Source organism: Triticum aestivum, chromosome 6A (assembly GCF_018294505.1).
Source record: "Triticum aestivum cultivar Chinese Spring chromosome 6A, IWGSC CS RefSeq v2.1, whole genome shotgun sequence".
Taxonomy (NCBI): Eukaryota; Viridiplantae; Streptophyta; class Magnoliopsida; order Poales; family Poaceae; genus Triticum; species Triticum aestivum.
This window is the reverse complement of record NC_057809.1, coordinates 383,084,403-383,110,067: the sequence shown is the minus strand read 5'-3', so window position 1 is coordinate 383,110,067 and position 25,665 is coordinate 383,084,403.

Genomic DNA, 25,665 nt, shown 5'->3' with positions numbered 1-25,665 from the left:
TATTTACAAACCGGATATTTTGGCAATGATAAACCAGCAAGTTCTACAAGCCAGCTGAAAGTCAGATGAGTATTTCAAGACCAGTATTTTTTAAGCCGGCGCTTTGGAAGCCGATTCAAGTGGATTATTTCTTACAATATTTCTCTACAAGAGATCAATGTCATCAAATTAACTCTGAAGCTAGCCTATTGGCCCGAATTTCTCAAAGAAGTATCTGGATTTTTTACATTGACAAAGTTGAAACATATCTGCTAAGGGAGATTTTATATGAGATCATGGACATGTAGATATCAACAAGGAAATGACAAGGACTTAACGATGATCAGGTGCCGGCTTACAAGAATTTTTTAACCCGGAGCACAACCTGTCAAATTTGTTCTTGTGTTTATTTTGCAGGATTAGTTTAACATGGATAAATCCAAATTAAACTGGGGGCTAATGTCGGGGATATACCCCGCGGTATGACCCGGCCGGATGTATGACCCGGCCGGACTTGGCGACTCACTGGTGACCTGCCCTGACTTGGTGACTCACTAAGTGACCCGCCCGGATCTCTCCACTCACTGCTGACCCGGCCAAGCCAGGTGTCTCATTAATGACCCAACCAGTGGGTTAGAGGAGCGACAAGACCCGGAGGCCCAGTAGGCGGTTCAAGGAAGGCCGGCTTACATTATGGTAGGCCGGCTTAAGAGGAAAGCATAAGGAATATTCTCTTACAAAGGAAGCAAGACTAGGACTCCACTCGTGATAGAGAAATCCTAATCCTAATAGGACTAGTCATGTAAGCCGCCCCTTCAACATATATAAGGAGGGGCAGGGCACCCCAAGGGGGACAAGTTCCACAAGGTTTTCAAGTTAGGTTTAGACAGACAAGTCGATAGCTCTCGAGATAGAGCATCCTTGTAACCATGATCATCATGATCAATACCAATGAAGCAGGATGTAGGCTTTTACCTCCACCGTGAGGGGCCGAACCTGGGTAAAACATCGTGTCTCTCGTCCCGCTCAACCCCTCTCAAGATACCACATAGATGCGTTGGCCTCACGACTAAGTCCTTTCAATGAGGACATCTGCCGTGACAAATCCGCGACACTTTGCCTTACTCTTGTGCAATGACAAGTGAATAAACGCTCATTGTGAGAATAACACATTTAGCATGGAAAATATTAGCCACCCCTAACCACTCCACGAGCAAAACAAACACACAAAAGAGAAGTTTATTATGAAAATTAGAGTTGGCACATGCAAATTTGCTTAGAATGGCAAAAGAATACCGCATATAGGTAGATATAGTGGACTCATATGGCAAAACTAGTTTAAAGGATTTTGGATGCACAAGTAGTGATCATACTTAGTGCAAAATGAAGGCTAGGAAAAGATTGAGAAGGAACCAACCAAGAAATGGATAATCTCAAAAGCAAGCATTAAACATAATTGACACCGAATAATGCACCACAAGCAGGATATAATTTCATTGCATGACTATTGACTTTCGTGCTTGCATAGGGAATCACAAACCTTAACACCAATATTCTTACTAAAGCATAATTACTCATCAACATAACTCACATATCACATCATGATATCTCAAAACTATTACTAAGAATCAAGTTTATTTTGTCCAATGATCTTCATGAAAGTTTTTATTATATCCTTCTTGGATATCTATCACTTTGGGACTAATTTTCATCTGTTGCTTTTCATAAGCTCAAACAAATATAAGTGAAGATCATAAGCATAATATTTCTTTCTTTCTCTCAAATTAATTTAAGTGGAGCAAGAGAGAATTTCTTGAAAATTTTACTAACTCTGAAATAAATGTAAGTGAAGCAGTAGAGCATTTCTTTAAAAATACTAAGCACACCGTGCTCCAAAAGATATAAGTGAAGCACTAGAGCAAGTCCATAGCTCATAAAAAATTTAAGTGAAGCAAAGAGAGCAATTCTAACAAGTCATGACATAATTTTGGCTCTCTCAAATAGGTGTGTCCAGCAAGGGATCAAGAATTAAAACATAAAATAACATAAGCAAGGACTCATATCATACAAGACGCTCCAAGCAAAACACATAATTTGTGACGAATAAAAATATAGCTTCGAGTAAAATACCGATGGTCGTTAGAAGAAAGACGGGATGCCACTCGGGGGCATCCCCAAGTTTAGTTGGTTGCTCAATTTCGGATAAAAACTTGGGATGCCTGGGCATCCCCAAGCTTAGGGTCTTTTACTCCTTATTCCTTCATCCATTGTAAGATAACCCAAAACTTGAAAATTTCAATCACACAAAACCGAACAAAACCTTCATGAGATCTGTTAGTATAAGAAAATAAATCACTACTATAAGTGTTGTATCAAACTAATTAATATTTTGTTCTTGCATTATATCTACTGTATTCCAACTTTTCTATGGAAAAAACTAATCGAAGAAAACCATAGAGCCATAAAAATAAGCACATAATGCAAAGAAAACAGAATCTGTCAAAACAGAACAGTCTGAGGCAATCAGACTATTTTGAATACTTATGTAACTGAACAATTCTGAACAATTAGGATGACTTGAGCAATTTTTATATTGATCTACTGCAAGTGGAATGGGTATTTTATCGCTCTCTGGTAAAAAATGAAAATTATTTTTGCAAGCGCAAAAGTTTCTGTTTTTTCAGCAAGATGAAACAAATATCACCCAAGAAGATCGTAAAGGCTTTACTTCGCACAAACACTAATTAAAACCTAAAAAACACAATCATAACAGTAGCATAATTGTGCTAACACTCAAAAATAGGAAGCAAAAAGTAAAAATAAATTTTATTGATTGGGTTGCCTCCCAACAAACGCTATAGTTTTACGCTCTTAGCTAGGCATAAAGCAAGGATCTAAGTTTTGTCATCCTTGTTTCGAGATCCATAAGATGCCCTCATGATCGATTCATATGTTGGCTTAATTCTTGTTCTAGGAAAGTGTTCCATACGCTTCCTCAGAGGAAATTGGAACTTAATATTGCCTTCTTTCATATCAATCATAGCACCAATAGTGCATAAAAACGGTCTACCAAGAATAATTGGACAAGACAGATTGCAATCAATATCAAGAACAAAAAAATCTATGGGCACATACTTACTATTTGCAAGAATAATTACATCATTAATTCTTCCCATAGGATTTTTAATAGTGGAATCCGCCAAGTGCAAATTCAAAGAACACGATTCAATATCGGTAAGACCAAGGACATCACATAAAGATTTCAGAATTGTAGAAACACTAGCACCCAAGTCACACAAAGCAAAACATTTATAATTTTTAATCTTTACTTTGATAGTAGGTTTCCACTCATCATGCAATTTTCTAGGAATTGAGACTTCTAGTTCCAATTTTTCTTCAAAAGCTTTCATCATAGCATCAACAATATGTTTAGTAAAAGCTTTATTTTGTTCATAAGGATGGGGTGAATTTACCATGGATTGTAACAAAGAAATACAATCAATCAAAGAGCAACTATCATAATTAAAGTCTTTGTAATCCAAAAGAGTGGGCACACCACTAGTTAAAGTTTTGACCTCTCCAAACCCACTTTTATCAATTTTCTGACAAGATTTTCACCCTCCGAATCATTGGGACACCTTCTAACTCAAGTTGACTCTTCTCCAGTCCCTTTTTCATCAATCTTAACTTTGCTAAACAAGGAATCAATAGAAGAAACACCAACCATTTTAAGATCTTCATCACTTTTGCGAAAGAAATCGCTAGAAAACGCCTTTCCTAAAAATTCTCTTTTAGCTCTAAGCATAGCGGTTCTTTTCTTACTTTCATCCATAGAAACATAAAGAGATTTAATTGATTCATCTACTTTGGGCACACAAATTTTCATCTTGATATTTTCCACATCATGAGCAATTCTGTCAACACTTCTAGACAAATCATCAATCTTACTCAACTTTTCTTCTATGGAAGTGTTGAAAACTTTTTGAGTATTGATAAATTCATTAATATTGTTATCAAGATCAGAGGTGTTCCTATTATTATTATAAGATTGATTTCCATAGGAATTACCATAATTATTAGAGGAATTACTAGGAAAAGGCCTAGGATTAAAATTACCTCTATAAGCATTGTTGTTGAAATTATTTCAAGAAACAAAATTCACGTCTATGGCATCACTATTTTGCTCAATCAAAGTAGACAAAGGCATATCATTAAAACCAATAGGAGCAGTTCTACTAGAAACCAATTTCACAAGAGCATCAACTTTTTCACTCAAAGAAGAAATTTCTTCAACCAAATTAACTTTTTTACTAGTAGGAGCTCTTTCGGTATGCCATTGCGAATAACTCGCCATAATATTATCACGCTATTTGGTGGCTTCATCCAAAGTAATTTCCATAAAAGTCCCACCCGCAGCAGAATCTAAAAGATTACAAGAAACAAAATTCAACCCCGCATGAAATTTTTGTATGATCATCCAAAGATTTAACCCATGAGTTGGGCAATTCCTTAGCATAATTTTCATCCTTTCCCAAGATTGTGCATCATGCTCATGTTCAAGTTGCTTGAAATTCATGATCTGGGTTCTAAGGGAAATAATTTCATCAGGTGGAAAATACTTAGTGAGAAAAGCATCTTTGCACTTATTCCAACAATCGATACTATTGCGAGGCAAAGAAGAGAACCAATTTTTTACAGAATCACGCAAAGAAAATGGAAGTAATTTCATCTTCACCACATCATTGTCCACATCTTTTTTATTTTGCATATCGTATAATTCCATGAAGGTATTAAGATGGGGCACGACATCCTCATTAGAAGTAACGGAAAGTTGATCTTTCGTAACAAGATTCAACAAAGCAGTATTAATATCACAAGACTCCACATTAGTGGCGGGAGGAGCAATCGGAGTGCCGATAAAATCATTGTTGTTGGTATTTGAGAAATCACATAACTTGGTGTTCTCTTGAGTCATGATGACCACACAACAAGATTGCACTTAAAAACAGATCTGCCAAGAAAACAACGAATAGAAAAAGAGGGGCAAATAAAACGACAAAGTTTTGTGAAGTGGGTGAGAGGAAAATGGAAAATAATGTAAATTGCAAGGAGATGATATTTGTGATTAGAAACTTGGTATATGTTGAAGATCCTCCCCGGCAACGGCGCCAGAAATTCCTTTTGATGTCGCTTGACGCTACGTCGGTATTTCCCCAAAGAGGAATGGATGATGCAGCACATCGGCGGTAGGTATTTCCCTTAGATATAAAACAAAGGTTATCGAACCAGTAGGAGAACCAAGAAACACAACGTAAACAACACCTGCAGACAAATAACAACTTCTCGCAACCCAACGTGTTAAAGGGGTTGTCAATCCCTTCCGGGGTACGGCGCCTCAAGATAGGCAAGCGGACGTGAGGTAAATTTGTAGTAGATTTATGGATCAAACGCCGAATAAAATAAATAATAATAAATTATAGGAAGGTATTTTTGTATTTTTTGTTTAACAGATCTGAAAATAAATGCAAAGGAAAAGTAGATCGCAAAGGCAAATATATGAGAAAGAGACCCGAGGGCCGTAGGTTTCACTAGTGGCTTCTCTCGAGAAAAGTAGCAAACGGTGGGTGAACAAATTACTGTTGGGAAATTGATAGAACTTCAAATACTCATGACGATATCCAGGCAGTGATCATTACATAGGCATCAGGTCCAAGATTATTAGATCGACTCCTACCTGCATCTACTACTATTACTCCACACATTGACTGCTATCCAACATGCATCTAGTGTATTAAGTTCATGGAGAAATGGAGTAATGCAATAAGAACGATGACACGATGTAGACTAGATCTATCTATGTAGAGATAGAGCCCATCGTTTTATCCTTAGTAGCAACGATACATACGTGTCGGTTCCCCTTCTGTCACTGGGATCAAGCACCATAAGATCGAACCCACTACAAAGCACCTCTTCCCATTGCAAGATAAATAGATCAAGTTGGCCAAACAAAACCCAAATATCAGAGAAGAAATATGAGGCTATAAGCAATCATGCATAAAAGAGATCAAAGAAACTCAAATACTTTCATGGATATAAAAAGATAGATATGATTATAAACTCAAAGTTCATCGATCCCAACAAGCACAGCGCAAAAGAGTTACATCATATGGATCAACAAGAGACCATTGTATTGAGAATCAAGAGAGAGAGAGGAAGCCATCTAGCTACTAACTACGGACCCGAAGGTCTATAAAGAACTACTCACGCATCATCGGAGAGGCACCAATGGAGGTGGTGAACCCATCCGAGATGGTGTCTAGATTGGATCTGGTGGTTCTGGACTCTTGGGCGGTTGGATGAATATTTCGTCGACTCTCCTAGGGTTTTGGGAATATTGGGGTATTTATAGAGCAAAGAGGCGGTCCGGGGGCACCCGAGGTGGGCACAACCCACCAGGCTGCGCCTGGGCCTCCTGGCGTGCCCTGGTGGGTTGTGCTCTCCTCGGAGCACCCCCCAGGCGCAACCAGGGCCCATTATGTTCCTACTGGTCCAAAAAATCTTCGTAAAGTTTTGTTGCATTTGGACTCCGTTTGGTATTGATTTTCTGTGATGCAAAAAACATGGAAAAAACAACAAATGGCACTTGGCACTATATCAATAGGTTAGTACCAAACAATGATATAAAATTACTATAAAATGATTATAAAACATGCAATATTGATAATATAATAGCATGAAACAATCAAAAAAATATAGATACGTTGCAGACGTATCATTAACGTATCAAAAATTATAGATACAAGCATATATGGCCATTCAAATATATTTGATCATGAATTATTATTGTTGACAATTACCTATATGATAGAGGCAAAAAGCCGCTATCTTTCTCTGTGTTCGACGGATGCTATTTGTTCTAAAAATATGCTTTCAGTGACAGCAATCATGGAAGACTATATGATAGTTGAGTATGTGGAATTTGCTAAATCAAAGCTCTTACATATACCCTTCTTGAAAATAAGATGAATTTTAATTGTTTGATGACTGAGAACATAGTTTGTTAGTTTTCAAGAAAGTTTATGGTCTATGCTTTAACATGTGAATAGCTTGTTACTTGATCATGAGAAGTTCTACGAGATAAGCTACAGTTTCTAATATATAATGATGCTAGAAAAGTGTTTGCTGATATGTCACCAACGTATCTATAATTTTTGATTGGTCCATGATGTTATATTATCATTCTTGGATGTTTTACAATCTTTTTATAGCAACTTTATATCATTTTTTGGGACTAACCTATTGACATAGTGCCCAATGCAAGTTGTTGTTTATTGCTTCGTAGAATATCACTACCAAACGGAGTCGAAGCGTAGCGAAATTTTTTGGAGAACTTTTCTAGACCAGAAGACACCTGTTGGGCCAAAGAAGTACCAAAGGGGTGCCCCAAGGGGGGCACAACCCACCTGGGCGCTCCTGGGGGCCCAGGCACGCCCTGGTGGGGTGTGCCCACCTCGGTGACCTCCCACACCGCCTCTTCGCCCTATAAATACCCAAATATTCTAGAAATCCTAGGGGAGTCAACGGAACACAATTCCAGCTGCCGCAAGTTCCAGAACCATGAAATCCAATCTAGACACCATCACACAGGGGTTCATCATCCTCATTGGTGCCTCTTCAATGATGCGTGAGTAGTTCATTGTAGACCTATGGGTTCGTAGGTAGTAGCTAGATGGCTTCTTCTCTCTTTTTGATGCTCAATACAATGGTCTCTTGGAGATCTATTTGATGTAACTCTTTTTGCGGTGTGTTTGTTGGGATCCAATGAACTTTGAGTTTCTAATCGGATCTATTTAACCATGAAAGCTATTTGAGTTTCTTTGATCTCTTATATGCATGATTACTTATAACCTCATATTTCTTCTTCTAATATTTGGTTTAGTTAGGCCGACGAGATCGATTTTTCTTGTCATGGGAAGAGGTGCTTTGTGATGGGTTCGATCATACGGTGTTCTTTCCCAGTGACAACAAGACATCTATGTATCATTGCTATTAAGGATAACAAGATGGGGGCTATTCCTACATGAATAGATCTCATCTACATCATGTCATCGTTCTTATTGCATTACTCCATTTCTCCATGAACTTAATACACTAGATGCATGCTAGATAGCGGTCGATGTGTGGAGTAATAGTAGTAGATGCAGGCAGGAGTCGGTCTAATAATCTTGGACGTGATGCCTATATAATGATCATTGCCTAGATATCGTCATAATTATTTGAGGTGCTATCAATTTCCCAACAATAATTTGCTTACCTAGCGTATGTTATTTTCTCGAGAGAAGCCACTAGTGAAATCTGCAGCCCCGGGTCTATTCTTTATCATACATTTTTAGATCTATATTGCTCTTTGCCTTTTTCTTTATTTGCATCTTTTATTTTCAGATCTATATTACCAAAAACCTAAAAATACCTTACTGAATTTTATTTGTGGTTGTTTTATTTGCATCAACCAAACTATATCTTGACCAATCTTTTACCCGAGAAGGATTGACAACCCCTCTTACGCGTCAGGTTGAAAGTATTTGTTCTTTGTGTGAAGGTACCACTTACATAGTGTTGCTTGGTTCTCCTACTGGTTCGATAACATTGGTTTCATAACTGAGGGAAATACCTACTGTAGTTGTGTTGCATCATCCCTTCCTCTTCGGGGAAAAACTGACGCGGACATGAGTCATCAAGAAAGGATTTCTGGCGCCGTTGCCGGGTAGACATCATCAACATCTATCAGGTTCCTAATCACAATTCTCATATCCTTGCAATTTACATTATTTGCCATTAGCCTCTCATTTTCATCTCCCCCACTTCACAAAAAATTGCCTTTTTATTCGCCCTCTTTTTCATTCGCTTTTTCTCGTTCGATCTTTTCTTTGCTTGTTTACCATGTGTCTTCTATTTGCTCGCATCTTTGATTGCTAAAAATCTATTGATATGGATCCTCATCCACTTGCTAATCTTTTTAAAAGATCCAATTATGATGAACCAATTGCTAGTGAATTGAGATCACTAGATTATCTTTATGAAGTTTGGTGTGAGATTTATGAATAAAAAAATTGTGATAAAGTGTTAAAAGAGGAAATTTATAAAGTGATTCGTGATAGATCCTTGAATGAAAAGCATGATTGCAATGATGTTATTCTAAATTCTATTACTGTCAATTGTGTTGGTGATATGGAAAACCCCAAGCTTGGGGATGCTTGTTTTTCTATGTCCACTACTTATTGCAATGATCATGATTGGGGTGATAATGGTTCTAATGATCTTGAAACTTTATTTAAACCTCATGATGAATATGCTTGCGATAATAGTAAATGTGGGTTTGGAAGAGTCTCAACTTTAGTTAAAAATAATCCCACAGATTTGGAGAGTGTCCAGTCTTATAATTTTTTTGATAAAAGTGGGCTTGGAGAGGTCATGACTTTATTTGATGATAATCCCACTATTTTGGAAGAGTGTCGACTTTGCATGCATGTGGATCATGAAGAGAAAATGTTATGTGATAGTTATATTGTTGAATTTGATTATGATCCTTCATGTAATTATTATGAGAGAGGAAAATATTGTTGTAGAAATTTTCATGTTACTAAATTACCTCTCGTTATGTTGAGATTGTTATTATTTCTTTCTTCTTGCTTGCATATGCTAGATATTTTTTGTCGTGATAATTTGTTTGCTTATAAATTCCTATACATACACTAGTGCAGAACCGGGCAATAGCACCGGTTCGTAAGGCCCTTTAGTGCTGGTTCCATAACCGGCACTAAAGTGTGGTCACTAAAGCCCCCCCCCTTTAGTACCGGTTCAGCACGAACCGGTGCTAAAGGGCAACCACGTGGCACGAGCCAGCTCCGGGGACCGGGAGCCCTTTAGTACCGGTTGGTGACACCAACCGATACTAAAATGTTTGGGGGTTTTTGGTTTTATGATTTCTTTTTCATTTAATTTTGTGCTTTCCATTTTAATTCTTTTTTGTTTGCTGGTATTTTACGATACTACACATTGTACACATTATGCATATATATATAAATAGAATTTCTAGTAGAACCAATCATATATATATCATCAATGTCTCACAAACCACCATATTAATTCACACATACACACATGTATAGCTATATACAATTTCTCCTACATATGCATGTTGCCTTCGGAGCCAGTGGCATTAGCCTAATTGGTGCCTTCGGAGCACGATGACAATTGGAAGTGGTTCATGACCTGGTCGATGGGGGCGGTAGCGGGTAATAGTATTCTCCCTTCGGATTTATGACCTGGTCGAGCAAAAATCCCGCTATTTCCTCTTGAAGTGCTTCTACACGCTCCATTTCTAGGAGCTTGTCCCGCACCTCTTTGAATTGTTAAGAAGGAGATCAATATGCATGTGTATTAGTTCTGTGACTAGATATCAATAATGGTGTAAAAATTGTGAATAGTGTTCTGACAAGCGTACCCATTCCTGTCTTTGAGATCTGCTCCTTTCGGACGCCGTCATGTGAATGTTCTTGCAAACGCAGAATGCACACAGATTAGTCCCCTGCGCCTGCTTCAGGGCCTTTATTACGAGAATGGAATTTAATTTGATCAGATAATAATTAATCAAGCATGATAATTAAAGAGATGGCAGCTAGCTAGCTAGCTAGTACTACTTAATTACTTACCTTGGGTCGAAACCATTTCAGCTGTCGTTTCCATTCGCCTTCCGTGACGCTGATGAACCTTGCCCAAGCCCTGCCCGCCGACAAAGAAAATGAATAGAGGGGTTATTAAATAGTTCATATCATGAAATGACGAACTAAATAGGCCGAGATATATAGTTAATAATGATTGAAATTACCTGTTGACTATCCCAAACAAGATGTTATAGTCACTATTTGCTTTGAGTAGTGAGTCCAGTATTTGAACTGTTCCGGCGTCAACTTTAATGATACACAAGATCCAGTGAAATCTGCATGCACACACGTTTGCATGTCTTAATTAAGCGGGCATATGTAAGCAAAAACATGTAGCTAGCTAGTAGGCAAAAACAGAGAATTTGTAGTATAAGAAAGTGTGACTAACTGGAAGTTGTAAGGAAGTAGTATATGTTCATTGTATTTGAGGCGCTTCAAGAACTCTAGCATGCTGTCCTCTACCTGCTTTTCATAATGCTTGTTTATTGTCCATGTGAATTCATTCATGGTGTTTGGGTCAATGAACCCAATGCCATAGCGTCCACCTTTTCTCATTTCATACATCTTCATCCTGCATAATACCACAGAAAAGAATATAGTGAGGATAATTACAGGTAATGATTGATCAAAAGGATCACTACAGCTAGCTTGAGACTTAAATTACAGAAAGAAATCACTTATAGACAATAGCAACTGACGATAGATTTGTCGAGTGCGTCTTGATTGTATAACTGAAACAGTTCAGAATACTCAACGGTCACAACATTCTCATGGTAGTAATGATCCTTCTTGACTTGCACCATGACGGACTCTCGATTGGATCTCTTGGTAATGTCCATGTACCATTGATGCAATTCATACATTCTCGTTGGGAGCTTCTTGACCTCTTCTGGCTTGATCAAAGGTTGGCCCCGAACATATTTCCGTTTTATTTCCTCCTCTGTAAGCACATGCATGTCCTCGATCTCGAGGAGTTGTCCAACAGTGATTTTGAGAGTTTCAGCCTACATTATATGCTCCTGGGTTATTACCACATCGCTCACCTTGGGAACGTAAACTGTTTGGCCACAATAATATTGGGCGCGCGTACTGTCACGTGTTGTTGGCGGCACAACAAGCGGGGGGGTCGATTGCGCCGCCTGTTCTCCCAGCTGGACAACGGTTTTCCCGCATTTTTTGACAGCTGCTTGTTGTTTGCTCGAGCTCGAGCTCGCCTCCTTCTGTAGACGTTGTCGATGTAACTTCCTGATGTGGCGCTCATAGTCTGTGTCAATAGGCTTAGGAGCTGGTGGTTGAGCCATACGAATGAAGTGGTCAACTACTTCCACAGGCACTTTCTCCCTTGGCTGCGGTGGCGGTTTCGGTCCAAATTGGGCATCGACTTCTGCCCGCACTATGGCATTGGTTTGCTCCTCGGTCCTGTCGTAAGCCCTCTCAGGAAGAGGAGTAGTGATGTTTGGACCATATTTATATCGCTTGCCTCCGCCTGTACTTCCTGTACTATGACCTCGACTCGTACCGCTACGCACCATAGCTGCGGGGTGTCTCTTCTGCGATTGCTGAGGCGGCGAAGATGGCTGACGGGGCTGAGTTGGACGAGGAGGAGTGGCCTGAAGCTGTGCCGGACTTGCAGTGGCCTGAGGTTGTGCCGGACTTGGAGGAGGAGTGGACGTCTGACGCTGTGTCGGACTTGGAGGAGGAGTGGCCTGACACTTTGCCGGACTTGGAGGAGGAGGAGTGGCCTCATGCGTTGGTGGACTTGGAGGAGCGGGAGTCTGCTGACTCGGTGGCGGACTTCGAAGAGGAGTCGGGTGACGCGGTGTCGGTGGCCTTCGAAAGATGATGCAATCCTTTCTCCATAGGATGATACGATGTTTGGCATCTCCGAGTGTGTGCTCCTCGTCACCTCCAGGAATGTCAAGGTCTAGCCCTGAATATTGGTCCACCACCTCATCAACCACGACACGAGCATAGCCTGCTGGAATCGGGTTGCAATGGAAGGTTGCATCGGGGGAATTTGTATAACCAACACCGTCCACCACCTTCAAGGATATGTTCTTAATTTTGAGGTGTAGCTCGTAGTTAGTGTTCTCCGCGATATCATCCACGAGGTATCTATCCAGCATTGCGTCAAACGGGGCGGAACCCACGCTGCTTCTCGGCATGGATGGGGCGGTGGTATCCAATGCTGGATCATCCGCTAGCTGCTGCAGCTGCTGAGACCCCCTTTGCTGGCTAAGTGAGTCGATCTGCTCTTGCTGCCGCTGGAATTTGATTGCCAAGTCCGCGTGCGCTGATTCTAGGCCTTGAAGGCGTTCATAGTCGAGCTTCCTCTGCTCCTCCTCCATCTTCCTCTTCTTCTCCTCCGCAATCTTCTTTCTCGCACGGGTTCTGTAGTCGGTGTTCCAGTCCGAAAACCCCTCATACCACGGAATAGCGCCCATGCCTTGTGTTCTTCCCGGGTGTTCAGGATTTCCCAGGGCACGCGTAAGCTCGTCATTCTCTCTGTTGGGCTCGAACAACCCGGATCGAGCCTCTTCTATTGCAACAAGTAGCTTATCTTCGGCTCCGTCCAGACATGCCTTCTTGGAAACTTTGCCTGTCTTCGGGTCCAACTCCCCCCCATGCGCATAGAACCAAGTCCTGCACCTGGGGGGCCAGCTCAATGTTTCTGGAGTGACACTTGCATCCAGCATCTCTTTCTCAGACTTATCCCACTTAGGCATTCCCACCGCATAGCCACCTGGCCCTAGCTTATGGAACTTATCCTTTTTTGCGTCATTGGCCTTGTTTATTCTTGACCGTTCCTTAGATAATTCTGAATCCTTGAATTTCACGAAATCGTCCCAATGAGCACTTTGATTCTCTAGTGTTCCCTCGAATACTGGAGTCTTCCTTCCTCCCTTGACGTACTTGTCCCATTCACGCTTCTTGTGGTTCTTGAATGCAACTGCCATCTTCCTAAGAGCAGCGTCCTTGACTTTCTGCACATCTGCTTCTGTGAAATGATCTGGTAGGGTGAAATGTTCCATGAGAGTATCCCAAAGAAGACTTTTTTGTCTGTCATCGACAAAAGTAAGATCTGGACGTGGCTTTGCTGGCTTTCTCCATTCTTGAAGGGAGATCGGGAGTTGGTCCTTCACAAGAACTGCGCACTAACGAACGAACTTGTCCGCAATCTTCTTAGGCGCTAATGGTTCGCCATTATGTTTGATTGCCTCGATATTATACTTTACGCCCTCCTTCAACTTTTTGTTCGGGCCTCGTTTCGCCCTTTTGCGTGAAGATTTGCTCGATCCAAATGGCTGAAAGAAGAAAGATCGATTCGTTAATATATCTTCAACTCATTTAAAACATGTGATGATCACCAGATGCCTACTTATATAAATATATATACCTCTCCAGTGTTGTCATAATCGTAGTTCATGACTTCATCAATTCGGTCGTCGCGATCGAATATCATACCACCCTCTCCGGTGTTGTTTAGAAATTCGGAGCCATCATAATCTTCTTCATTCTGATCATCATCTGGCCCGCGTATTATATCGAACATGGTCTGTTCTCCCTCTCTGTTGGTATTGTCCGCCATGGCTTTTATTTAACTATGCCAAAAGAAATATAAAACAATTTAGTATTCAAATTACATCGTCTCGAATAATAGATATAATCTCGAATACATCGTCTCGAATAATAGATATAATCTCGAATACATCGTCTCAAATAATAGATATAATCTCGAATACATCGTCTCGAATAATAGATATAATCTCGAATACATCGTCTCGAATAATAGATATAATCTCGAATACATCGTCTCGAATAATAGATATAATCTTGAATACATCATCTCGAAAAATATATAATCTCGAATACATCATCTTGAATATTATATATCGAGTACATCACTGGCTAGGTAGCTAATAAAGATCGAATACTACAGAAGAATCTAGGACACTCGCGGTTCCTGCGGCGCGGGCGGTGGACACCCAAAGAGAAGGAACCCTCACAGGATCATAGCTGAAGTGAGATCCCTGAAGAAACTGCCAGGTATTGGAGAACTTGCCGCCCTCTAATGCAACCATGTAGCGATGGACGTGCTCGTCCTCCTCCCTGACACGGCGACGTACCACCTCCGGTGGGGCCGGCTCCCTCCGCACCGAAACTGGCCCACGCGAACGCCACCAAATGAGATCAGGGTCGACGACGGGACTCGGGGCCGGGTCCCTCATCAAGCGGCGCGCCCCTCCAGGCAGCACCTCCCAGTGCCAGCCCGGCGGAGCCCAGTCCCGGACATGGGTCAGTCGGACGTCGTCGCGGACGGGTCGACGGCGAGGATGCGGGCTGGGCATCGTCGAGAACAAATACTAGCTATATGCCCGCAAAAAGTAACATTTTTTTTATGATTGGATTTTGATAACTAAAATTTCTAACATTTCTATATAACACTAATTATGCTATCATTGCATATGTCAAAATTCTATATGCTATTTCATACTAATTAAGCATCTAACACTAAAAACAGAAAACACAACTTTTATACATCCATTAAAAAACTGAAAAACAACATTATATAAAAAATTTCCATAATAATTAAACACTAATTATATCCATATAACATGCATTCATACATATATACTAGTGAAAAAATAATAATCTAAAAAATCTAAACTAATTAAACATACAAAATACGTATATACTAATATATACATGCATTAATTCATACATATGTACGTGTGTGTGTGTGTGTGTGTTCATCATGCTTGTGTGTGTGTATGGGCTCGGGGAGGGGCGGTGCCCATGGTGGCCGCCGGGGGCGAGGGAGAGGGGTTGGAAGGGGAGAGCTCACAGCGGGGCGACGGCGATGGCGAGGCGATGGCCGGGGGCAGCTACGGGCCGGGGCGTGACGCGGGGGCGGCGACGCGGGGACGGCGCGACGGGGACGGGCCCAGGGCGGCGACAGAGACGAGGGTGGCGATGGGGACGGGGGCGGCGACGGCGACGGCGTCGATCGATCGGGGCGCGCGGGAGGTGCTTCAATGGGGAAACAGAGGGAGAATGAAATTTTCGTAAGTGTTGTATATATAGAAGGCAACTTTAGTACCGGTTGGAGCCACCAACCGGTACTAAAGGCCTGTTTTGGCCAGGCCAAGTGGCGGGAACCGCACCCCCTTTAGTAACGGTTGGTGGCTCCAACCGGTACTAAAGGCCCCCCTTTAGTACCGGTTGGTGCCACGAACCGGTACTAAAGGGGGTGCGCTGGCGCAGCTGCGGTGTGCAAGTTTAGTCCCACCTCGCTAGCCGAGGGGCGACCGCACTGGTTTATAAACCCCCGTGCGGTAGCTCTCTCGAGCTCCTCTCCAAAGTAGGCCTACTGGGCCTACATGTTCTGTGCTGCCCTGTTTGCCTACTGGGCCTTCACGGGCCTGCATCCTAGCCCAACAACAGGTTGGGTTTCTAGTCGTATGCAGGCCGCTCTGGCCTAGTAGGCGGGCTTTTTTTATTTTTTTTGCTTTATTTATTTTTGAGTTGTTTTTTTGTGTATGTAGAGTTTCTTTGTGAATATTTTTGCTTTAGGTACAAAAAATTACAAACTTTCTGTTAGTGCCCGTAGTTTTCAAATTTGAATAGTTTAAATTTTGATATTTGAAATTAGTGTGAATCACTAGTTTGTGAATAACTTAACTTTAAAAATCAGTAAAGGCATGAAAGAATTTGTTTGCACATAAAATTTCTTCGCGTTTCAAATGCCAAAACACATAATTAACTACGTACCCTAACTATTACAGAGATTCCCTTCTGGGTGTGAAACACAGAAGAAAGTGATGATAGTGAAGCCGATCACATCCCAGATCTTTGGGTGTGAAACTTTTTCTTCGCGTGTGTCCCTTTATGCCATAACCATGGAAAATCTTCATCATTTAACGGGATGCTCAGGTCAATATTCACTGTGAATGGAGCAATTTCATCAAACTTTCCATAATCTTCTGACTTGTCTGTCTTGTCATCCACTCCCATGATGTTTCTCTTCCCAGAAAGAACTATGTGCCGCTTTGGCTCATCGTACGATGCATTCGCTTCCTTATCTTTTCTTTTTCTTGGCTTGGTAGACATGTCCTTCACATAGAAAACCTGTGCCACATCATTGGCTTGGACGAATGGTTCGTCTGCATACGCAAGATTGTCGAGATCCACTGTTGTCATTCCATACTGCGGGTCTTCCGTTACCCCGCCTTGTGTCATATTGAACCATTTGCACCGAAACAAAGGGACCATCAAACCACGTCGATAGTCAAGTTCCCATATGTCCTGTATATAACCATAATATGTTTCCTTTCCCGTCTTGGTTTCTGCATCAAAGCGGACACCACTGTTTTGGTTGGTGCTCTTCTTATCTTGGGCGATCGTGTAAAATGTATTACCATTTATCTCGTACCCTTTGAAAGTCATTATATTCGAAGATGGTAACTGGGACAGCAAGTACAGGTCATCTTCAATAGAGGTGTCATGCATGGTACGTGTCTGCAACCAGCTGGCAAAACTCCTAGTTTGTTCACGTGTAATCCAGTCATCAGACCGCTCCGGGTGTTTGGAGCGTAGCAAATTCTTGTGTTCATCCATATACGGAGCCACCAAGGCGGAATTCTGTAGAACTGTGTAGTGTGCTTCAGTGAGAGAATGTCCGTCCATACATATTATTTGTTCCCCTCCTAGCGTGCCTTTTCCATCCAGTCTGCCCTTATGCCGCGATTCAGGAAAACCAATCCGCTTAAGGTCAGGAATAAAGTCAATACAAAACTCAATGACCTCCTCATTTTGACGGCCCTTGGAGATGCTTCCTTTTGGCCTAGCACGATTATGAACATATTTCTTTAAGACTCCCATGAACCTCTCAAAGGGGAACATATTGTGTAGAAATACAGGACCCAAAACGTTAATCTCTTCACATAGGTGAACTAGGACATGCGTCATGATGTTGAAGAAGGATGGTGGAAACACCAACTCGAAACTGACAAGACATTGCACCAAATCATTCTCTAACCTTGGTATGATTTCTGGATTGATTACCTTCTGAGAGATTGCATTGAGAAATGCACATAGCTTCACAATGGCTAATCGAACGTTTTCCAGTAGAAGCCCCCTCAATGCAACCGGAAGCAGTTGCGTCATAATCACGTGGCAGTCATGAGACTTTAGGTTCTGGAATTTTTTCTCTGCCATGTTTATTATTCCCTTTATATTCGACGAGAAGCCAGACGGTACCTTAATACTGAGCAGGCATTCAAAGAAGATTTCCTTCTCTTCTTTGGTAAGAGCATAGCTTGCATGACCCTGATGTATGCCGTCTTTTCCGTGCATACATTGTTGGTCCTCTCGTGCCTCAGGTGTATCTTTTGTCTTCCCATACACGCCCAAGAAGCCAAGCAGGGTCACACAAAGATTCTTCGTCACGTGCATCACGTCGATTGCGGAGCGGACCTCTAGGTCTTTCCAATAGGGCAGGTCCCAAAATATAGATTTCTTCTTCCACATGGGTGCGTGTCCGTCAGCGTCATTCGGAACAGGTTGTCCACCAGGACCCTTTCCAAAGACCACCTTCAAATCCTTGACCATATCATGTACATCAGCACCAGTACGGTGGCGAGGCTTCGTCCGGTGATCCGCCTCACCTTTGAAATGCTTGCCTTTCTTTCTTACGGGATGCCTGCTCGGAAGAAATCGACGATGTCCCAGGTACACATTCTTCTTACAATTAGCCAAATATATACTGTCGGTATCGTGCAAACAGTGCGTGCATGCACGGTATCCCTTGTTTGTCTGTCCTAAAAGGTTACTGAGAGCAGGCCAATCATTGATGGTCACGAACAGCAACGCCTTTAGGTCAAATTCTTCCCCCATGTGATCATCCCACGCATGTACACCTATTCCATTCCACAGTTGTAAGAGTTCTTCAACTAATGGCCTTAGGTACACATCAATGTCGTTGCCGGGTTGCTTAGGGCCTTGGATGAGCACTGGCATCATAATGAACTTCTGCTTCATGCACAACCAAGGAGGAAGGTTATACAAACATAGAGTCACAGGCCAGGTGCTATGGTTGCTGCTCTGCTCCCCAAAAGGATTAATGCCATCTACGCTTAGACCAAACCATACGCTCCTTGCGTCATCTGCAAACTCCTTCCTGTACTTTCTTTCGATTTTTCTCCACTGCGACCCGTCAGCGGGTACTCTCAACTTTCCGTCTTTCTTACGGTCTTCTCTGTGCCATCGCATCGCCTTGGCATGCTCTTTGTTTTGGAACAAACGTTTCAACCGTGGTATTATAGGAGCATACCACATCACCTTGGCAGGAATCTTCTTCCTGGGGCGCTCGCCCTCGACATCACCAGGGTCATCGCGGCTGATCTTATAGCGCAATGCACCACATACCGGGCAAGCGTTCAAATCCTCGTACTCACCGCGGTAGAGGATGCAATCATTAGGGCATGCATGTATCTTCTGCACCTCTAACCCTAGAGGGCAGACAACCTTCTTTGCTTCATACGTACTCTCGGGCAATTCGTTGTCCTTTGGAAGCATATCCTTTATCATTACCAGCAACTTTCCAAATCCCTTATCAGATACACAATTCTCTTCCTTCCATTGCAGCAATTCCAGTGTGGTGCCCAGCTTTTTCTTGTCACCTACGCAATTCGGGTACAAATTTTTTTTGTGATCCTCTAACATGCGCTGCAACTTCTTCTTCTCCAAATCACTTGCGCAGTTTCTCTTTGCATCGGCAATGGCCCAACCTAGATCATCAACGGGCTCATCTGATGCCTCTTCTTCAGCTCTTCCCGCATTGCCGGCTCAGCTTCTTCCCGCATTACTGGCTCAACTTCTTCCCCCATTGTTGTATCATCGTATTCAGGGAACCCATGGCCAGGATAGCTGTCGTCGTCCTCTTCTTCTTCATTGTCTTCCATCATAACCCCTCTTTCTCCGTGCTTGGTCCAAACATTATAGTGGGGCATGAAACCGGACTTAAACAGGTGGACGTGAATGGTTCTTGACGTAGAGTAATTGTGACCATTCTTACAGCGAGCACATGGACAAGGCATAAAACCATCCGCCCGCTTGTTTGCCTCAGCCGCAAGCAGAAAAGTATGCACGCCCTCAACGAACTGGGGAGAGCATTGGTCATCGTACATCCATTGCCGGCTCATCTTCATTAAACAACACTGAATAGACCAAATTAATACAAGTTCATACATAAAGTTCATACAACACTTAAATGCAACAAACAAATAACTCTCTAGCTAAAGCATTTAAATGCAACAACAAATACGATCAAGATCGCAACTAAGGTAACAATGGATCCAACAACATAATGATACCAAGCCTCACTATCGATGGCATATTTTCTAATCTTTCTAATCTTCAAGCGCATTTTCTCCATCTTGATCTTGTGATCATCGACGACATCAGCAACATGCAACTCCAATTCCATCTTCTCCCCCTCAATTCTTTTCAATTTTTCTTTCAAGTACTCGTTTTCTCTTTCAACTAAATTTAACCTCTCGACAATAGGGTCGGTTGGAATTTCCGGTTCACATACCTCCTAGAAAAAATTTCTATGTCAACTTGACAGGCATAATTTTTCATAAACACGAAATGCAACTAGTTTTAGAAGAGAATATATATACCACATCCAAATCATAACAAGGACGAGGGCCAACGGGGACGGATATCAAAACCATGGCACTATATGTATAACAAACAACGTACGGGTAAGATAATTATACGAGTAACTATATATCCAAATCACACAAACATCAATTTTTATATAAAATTTCATGAACAAGAGGCTCACCACAAGGTGGTGCCGGCGACGGGATGGTGCGGGCGATCGACGGTGGTTACGACGGAGATTTAGAAGGCACTAAGTAAACCACACCTACATATGCAAACTAAGTGTTATTTTTGACCTCAAATTGCATATAAATCAAATACTAGCACATATATATATATATCCTCCCAAATTACTAAACTCACAAATTAATCACTATATAAAGCATTGCAAGAGCTAATCTAGCAATGAGAGATGAAAGGACAAAGTTGCTAACCTTTGTGATCATTTGAATGGATGGGGGCCTTCAAATCTTGACAAATTTTGGGCAAAATGTGTGATGAGCTAGAGAGGAAGAGGGGAAGAACATAGAGGAGAGGGGAAAGGGGAAGAACAGAGCGAGCTCGGGTGTGAAGGGTTTATGTAGGACGACCTTTAGTACCGGTTCGTGCCACGAACTGGTACTAAAGGGGCTGGAGGGGCCCCAGTCTGACAACATCCTGCCACCACTCTCATTAGTACCGGTTCGTGGCACGAACCGGTGCTAAAGGTTCGCCATGAACCGGTACTAATGAAAGCGGCCCGGCTAGCCGTTGGAACCGGCACTAATGTATACATTAGTGCCGGCTCAAATACAAACCGGCACTAATGTGCTTCACGTTTGACCCTTTTTCTACTAGTGATAGGAAGTATGTTAGACTTAAATGTTTTTGTCAAATGTTTCATGATGCTCTCTTTGTGTTTCAGTTCTTATCTTTCATGTGAGTATCAATAAAATCTTGTTCCTAGCTAGCGGCATAAAACGACAGCGCTTGTTGGGAGGCAACCCAATGAATAAAATTTATTTTTACCTTTTTATTTCTGTTCTTGAGTGTTTGCAAAATTATGCTACTATTATGATTGTGTTTTTTATGTTTTAATTAGTGTCTGTGCCAAGTAAAGCCTTTGGGATCATGTTGGGTGATAGTTGACTTGTTCTTGTTGGAAAACAGAAAGTTTGTGCACCAGTAGCAGAATTGTTAAAAATCACAGAAGCGTGATAAAATTCTGAAGTTTTTACAAAAGACTGATATACAAATTGCCTATGTTGTCCTAATTTTTCAGAATTTTTGAAGTTACAGAAGTATTCGAAGTTTTCACATTACTACAATTTGTTCTATTTTGGACAAATTCTGTTTTCTTTGTGTTGTGTGCTTATTTTGATGAATCTATGGATTGTATTGGAGGGTATAAGCCATGGTAAAGTTTAAATACAGTAGATATATGCAAAAATAAATATGAATGGGTTTGCAACAATACTTAGAGTAGTGATTTGCTTTCTTATACTAACGGATCTCATGAAGATTTTGTTAAGTTTTGTATGGTTGAAGTTTTCAAGTTTTGGGTGAGACCACGATGGATGAAGGAATAAGGAGTAAGAAGAGCCTAAGCTTGGGGATGCCCCATGGCACCCCAAGAAACTATCCAAGTTGGAACAAGCAACTAAGCTTGGGGATGCCTCGAGTGGCATCCGCCTCTTTCCTCTAACGACCACCGGTATTTTACTTGAAGTTATATTTTTATTCGTCACATATCATGAGTTTTTCTTGGAGCGTCTTGTATTATATGAGTCTTTGCTTGTTTTTATTTTTATTTTGTCACAAGCATCCTTGCTGGACAAACCTATTTGAGAGAGCCAAAATTATGCTATGATTTGTTAGAATTGCTCTTTATGCTTCACTTAAATTTTTTGAGCTATGGAATTGCTCTAGTGCTTCACTTATATCTTTTTGAGCATGATGTGCTTTGATATTTTTGAAGAAATGCTCTCATGCTTCACTTAGATTTATTTGAGAGTTAGTAATTTTTTGAAGAAATTCTCTCATGCTTCACTTATATTATTTTGAGAGACAAAAAAATTTATGCTCATGTTCTTCACTTAAATTTGTTTGAGCTTATCAAAAGCAATTGCAACATATAAAATTAGTCCCAAAGTGATAGATATTTAAGAGGGATATAATAAAAACTTTCAGGAAGATCATTGGACATAATATACTTGATTCTTTGTAATAGTTTTGAGATATGATGATAGTGATATGTGAGTCGCTTGTTGGTGAGTAATTTTCCTTTAGTAAGAATATTGATGTTAAGGTTTGTGATTCCCAATGAAAGCACGAAAGTCAATGGTTATGCAATGAAATTACATCCAACTTGTGGTGCATTATTCGGTGTTAGTTATACTTAATGCTCGCTTACGTGATTTTTCGTTTCTTGGTTGGTTGCTTCTCAATCTTTTTGCTAGCCTCCATTTGTACTAAGTAGAAATACTACTTGTGCATCCAAAATCCTTAAAACCAGTTTTGCCATATGAGTCCACCATGCCTATCTATAAGCGGTATTTACGTGCCGCTCTAAGCAAATTTGTATGTGCCATCTCTAATTTTCAAAATAAAATTCCTTTTTGTGTGCCCATACCGCTCATGAAGTGGCAGGGGGTGGCCAATATTTTCTATGCTAGATGTGTTATTCTCAAGATGAGTGTTTATTCACTTGTCATTGCACGAGAGTATGGCGGTAATAGTGATTCCTAGTCCCAAAATAAAAAAGAAATTTACTTTATGTTGTCAAATAATAAATTCCTTGGAAAGTGTTGGTATGGACGGTACCCGTGGATACGACTAGCCATGGAATGTGAAAGAATGGTGGAAAAAGGAATAAACTTTATTTTCTGTTTAGGAACTGCCTATGATATATCTAGCATGGAAAGTGTTGGGAATTACTCAGTCGTTTTCGTTGAAGGGATAAGTATACCTCTCAAAAAATTGTATCTCTCAATTTTTGTTTTGAGCTCTGGCTCCTCTACAAATCCCTACTTCCATCTGCGAAGGGCCTTTATATTTACTTTATGCAATTTTTATATTTATTTGAGTCTCCATCTTCTCCTATAAAGTGCCAAGTAAGGGGCACTATGATCGTACTTGAGCATTGGATGTAGCTAATATGCGAGTGTGTTTCATGAATGGATCAATGACTGAGCATGATGGGCTAGGGATAACTTGCTTTAGTGTTGATATTTTGAAAGACATGGTTGCTTGTTGATATGATCGAGTATTGAATTAGTCATGTCAAAACTAGACTATTTCTTTGAACCATATAAAAGTCCATATGTCCATGTTACAAAAGAAAAGAATATGTGATGAACTTGTTAGGCGACATTCCACATCAAAAATTCTGTTTTTATCATTTACCTACTCGAGGACGAGCAAGAATTAATCTTGGGGATGCTGATATGTCTCCAACGTATTTATAATTTTTGATTGTTCCATGCTGTTATATTATCATTCTTGGATGTTTTACAATCGTTTTATAGAAACATTATATCATTTCTGGGACTAAACTATTGACATAGTGCCCAGTGCCAGTTGTTGTTTTTTGCTTGTTTTTTACTTTGCAAAATATCAGTACCAAACGGAGTCCAAACGTAGCGAACCCTTTTGGAGAATTTTTCTAGACCAGAAGACACCTGTTGGGCCAAAGAAGTACCAGAGGGGTGCCCTGGGGAGGGCACAACCCACTGATGAACCACATGTATAGGGGATCAATGGTAGCTTTTTTCGATAAGTAAGAGTGTCGAACCTAATGGGGAGCAGAAGGAAATGACAAGTGGTTTTCAGCAAGGTAATGTCTGCAAGTGCTATAATTGTAAGTAACGGAGTAGTTTGATAGCAAGATAATTTTTAACGAGCAAGTAACAATAATAATAGCAAAAGTGCAGCAAGGTAGCCCAATCCTTTTGAGGCAAAGGACAGGCCAAAACGGTCTCTTATAATAGGCAAAGCATTCTTGAGGGTACATGGGAATTTCATCTAGTCACTTTCATCATGTTGATTCAATTCATGTTCGCTACTTTGATAATTTGATATGTGGGTGGACCAGTGCTTAGGTGATGTTCTTACTTGAACAAACCTCCTACTTATGATTAACCCCCTCGCAAGCATCCGCAACTATGAGAAAAGTATTAAGAATAAATTCTAACCATATCATTAAACTTTTGTATCCAATTGGTCCCTTACGAAATAGCGCATAAACTAGGGTTTAAGCTTCTGTCACTCTCGCAACCCAACATCTAATAACTACTCCACAATGCATTCCCTTAGGCCCAAATATGGTGAAGTGTCATGTAGTCGACGTTCACATGACACCACTAAGGGAATCACAACATACATATGTTGGTTGAAACGACACCTACGGAATCACTGGGATCCCTTCTGCGGTTGGCGGGCGCGGGGTTGTGCAAAGAGCCGGTCTGGTAGCCAGCACAAAGATCGTTTACCTATGTTCAGGCCGCAAGGATGCGTAATACCCTAATCCTGCTTTGGTGTATATTTGAGTGTTTGATGACCCAAAAGTATAGGGGATCTATCATAGTCCTTTCGATAAGTAAGAGTGTCGAACCCAATGAGGAGCAGAAGGAAATGATAAGCGGTTTTCAGCAAGGTATTCTCTGCAAGCATTGAAATTATATGTAACAGATAGTTTTGTGATAAGATAATTTGTAACGAGCAACAAGTAACAAAAGTAAATAAAATGCAGCAAGGTGGCCCAATCCTTTTTGTAGCAAAGGACAAGCCTGGACAAACTCTTATATAGGAGAAAGCGCTCCCGAGGACACATGGGAATTATCGTCAAGCTAGTTTTCATCACGTTCATATGATTCGCGTTTGGTATTTTGATAATTTGATATGTGGGTGGACCGGTGCTTGGGTGATGTCCTTACTTGGACAAGCATCCCACTTATGATTAACTCCTATTGCAAGCATCCGCAACTACAAAACAAGTATTAAGGTAAACCTAACCATAGCATGAAACATATGGATCCAAATCAGCCCCTTACAAAGCAACGCATAAACTAGGGTTTAAGCTTCTGTCACTCTGGCAACCCATCATCTGCTTATTACTTCCCAATGCCTTCCTCTAGGCCCAAATAATGGTGAAGTGTCATGTAGTCGATGTTCACATAACACCACTAGAGGAGAGACAACATACATCTCATCAAAATATCGAACGAATACCAAATTCACATGACTACTAAAAGCAAGACTTCTCCCATGTCCTCAGGAACAAACATAACTACTCACAAAGCATATTCATGTTCAT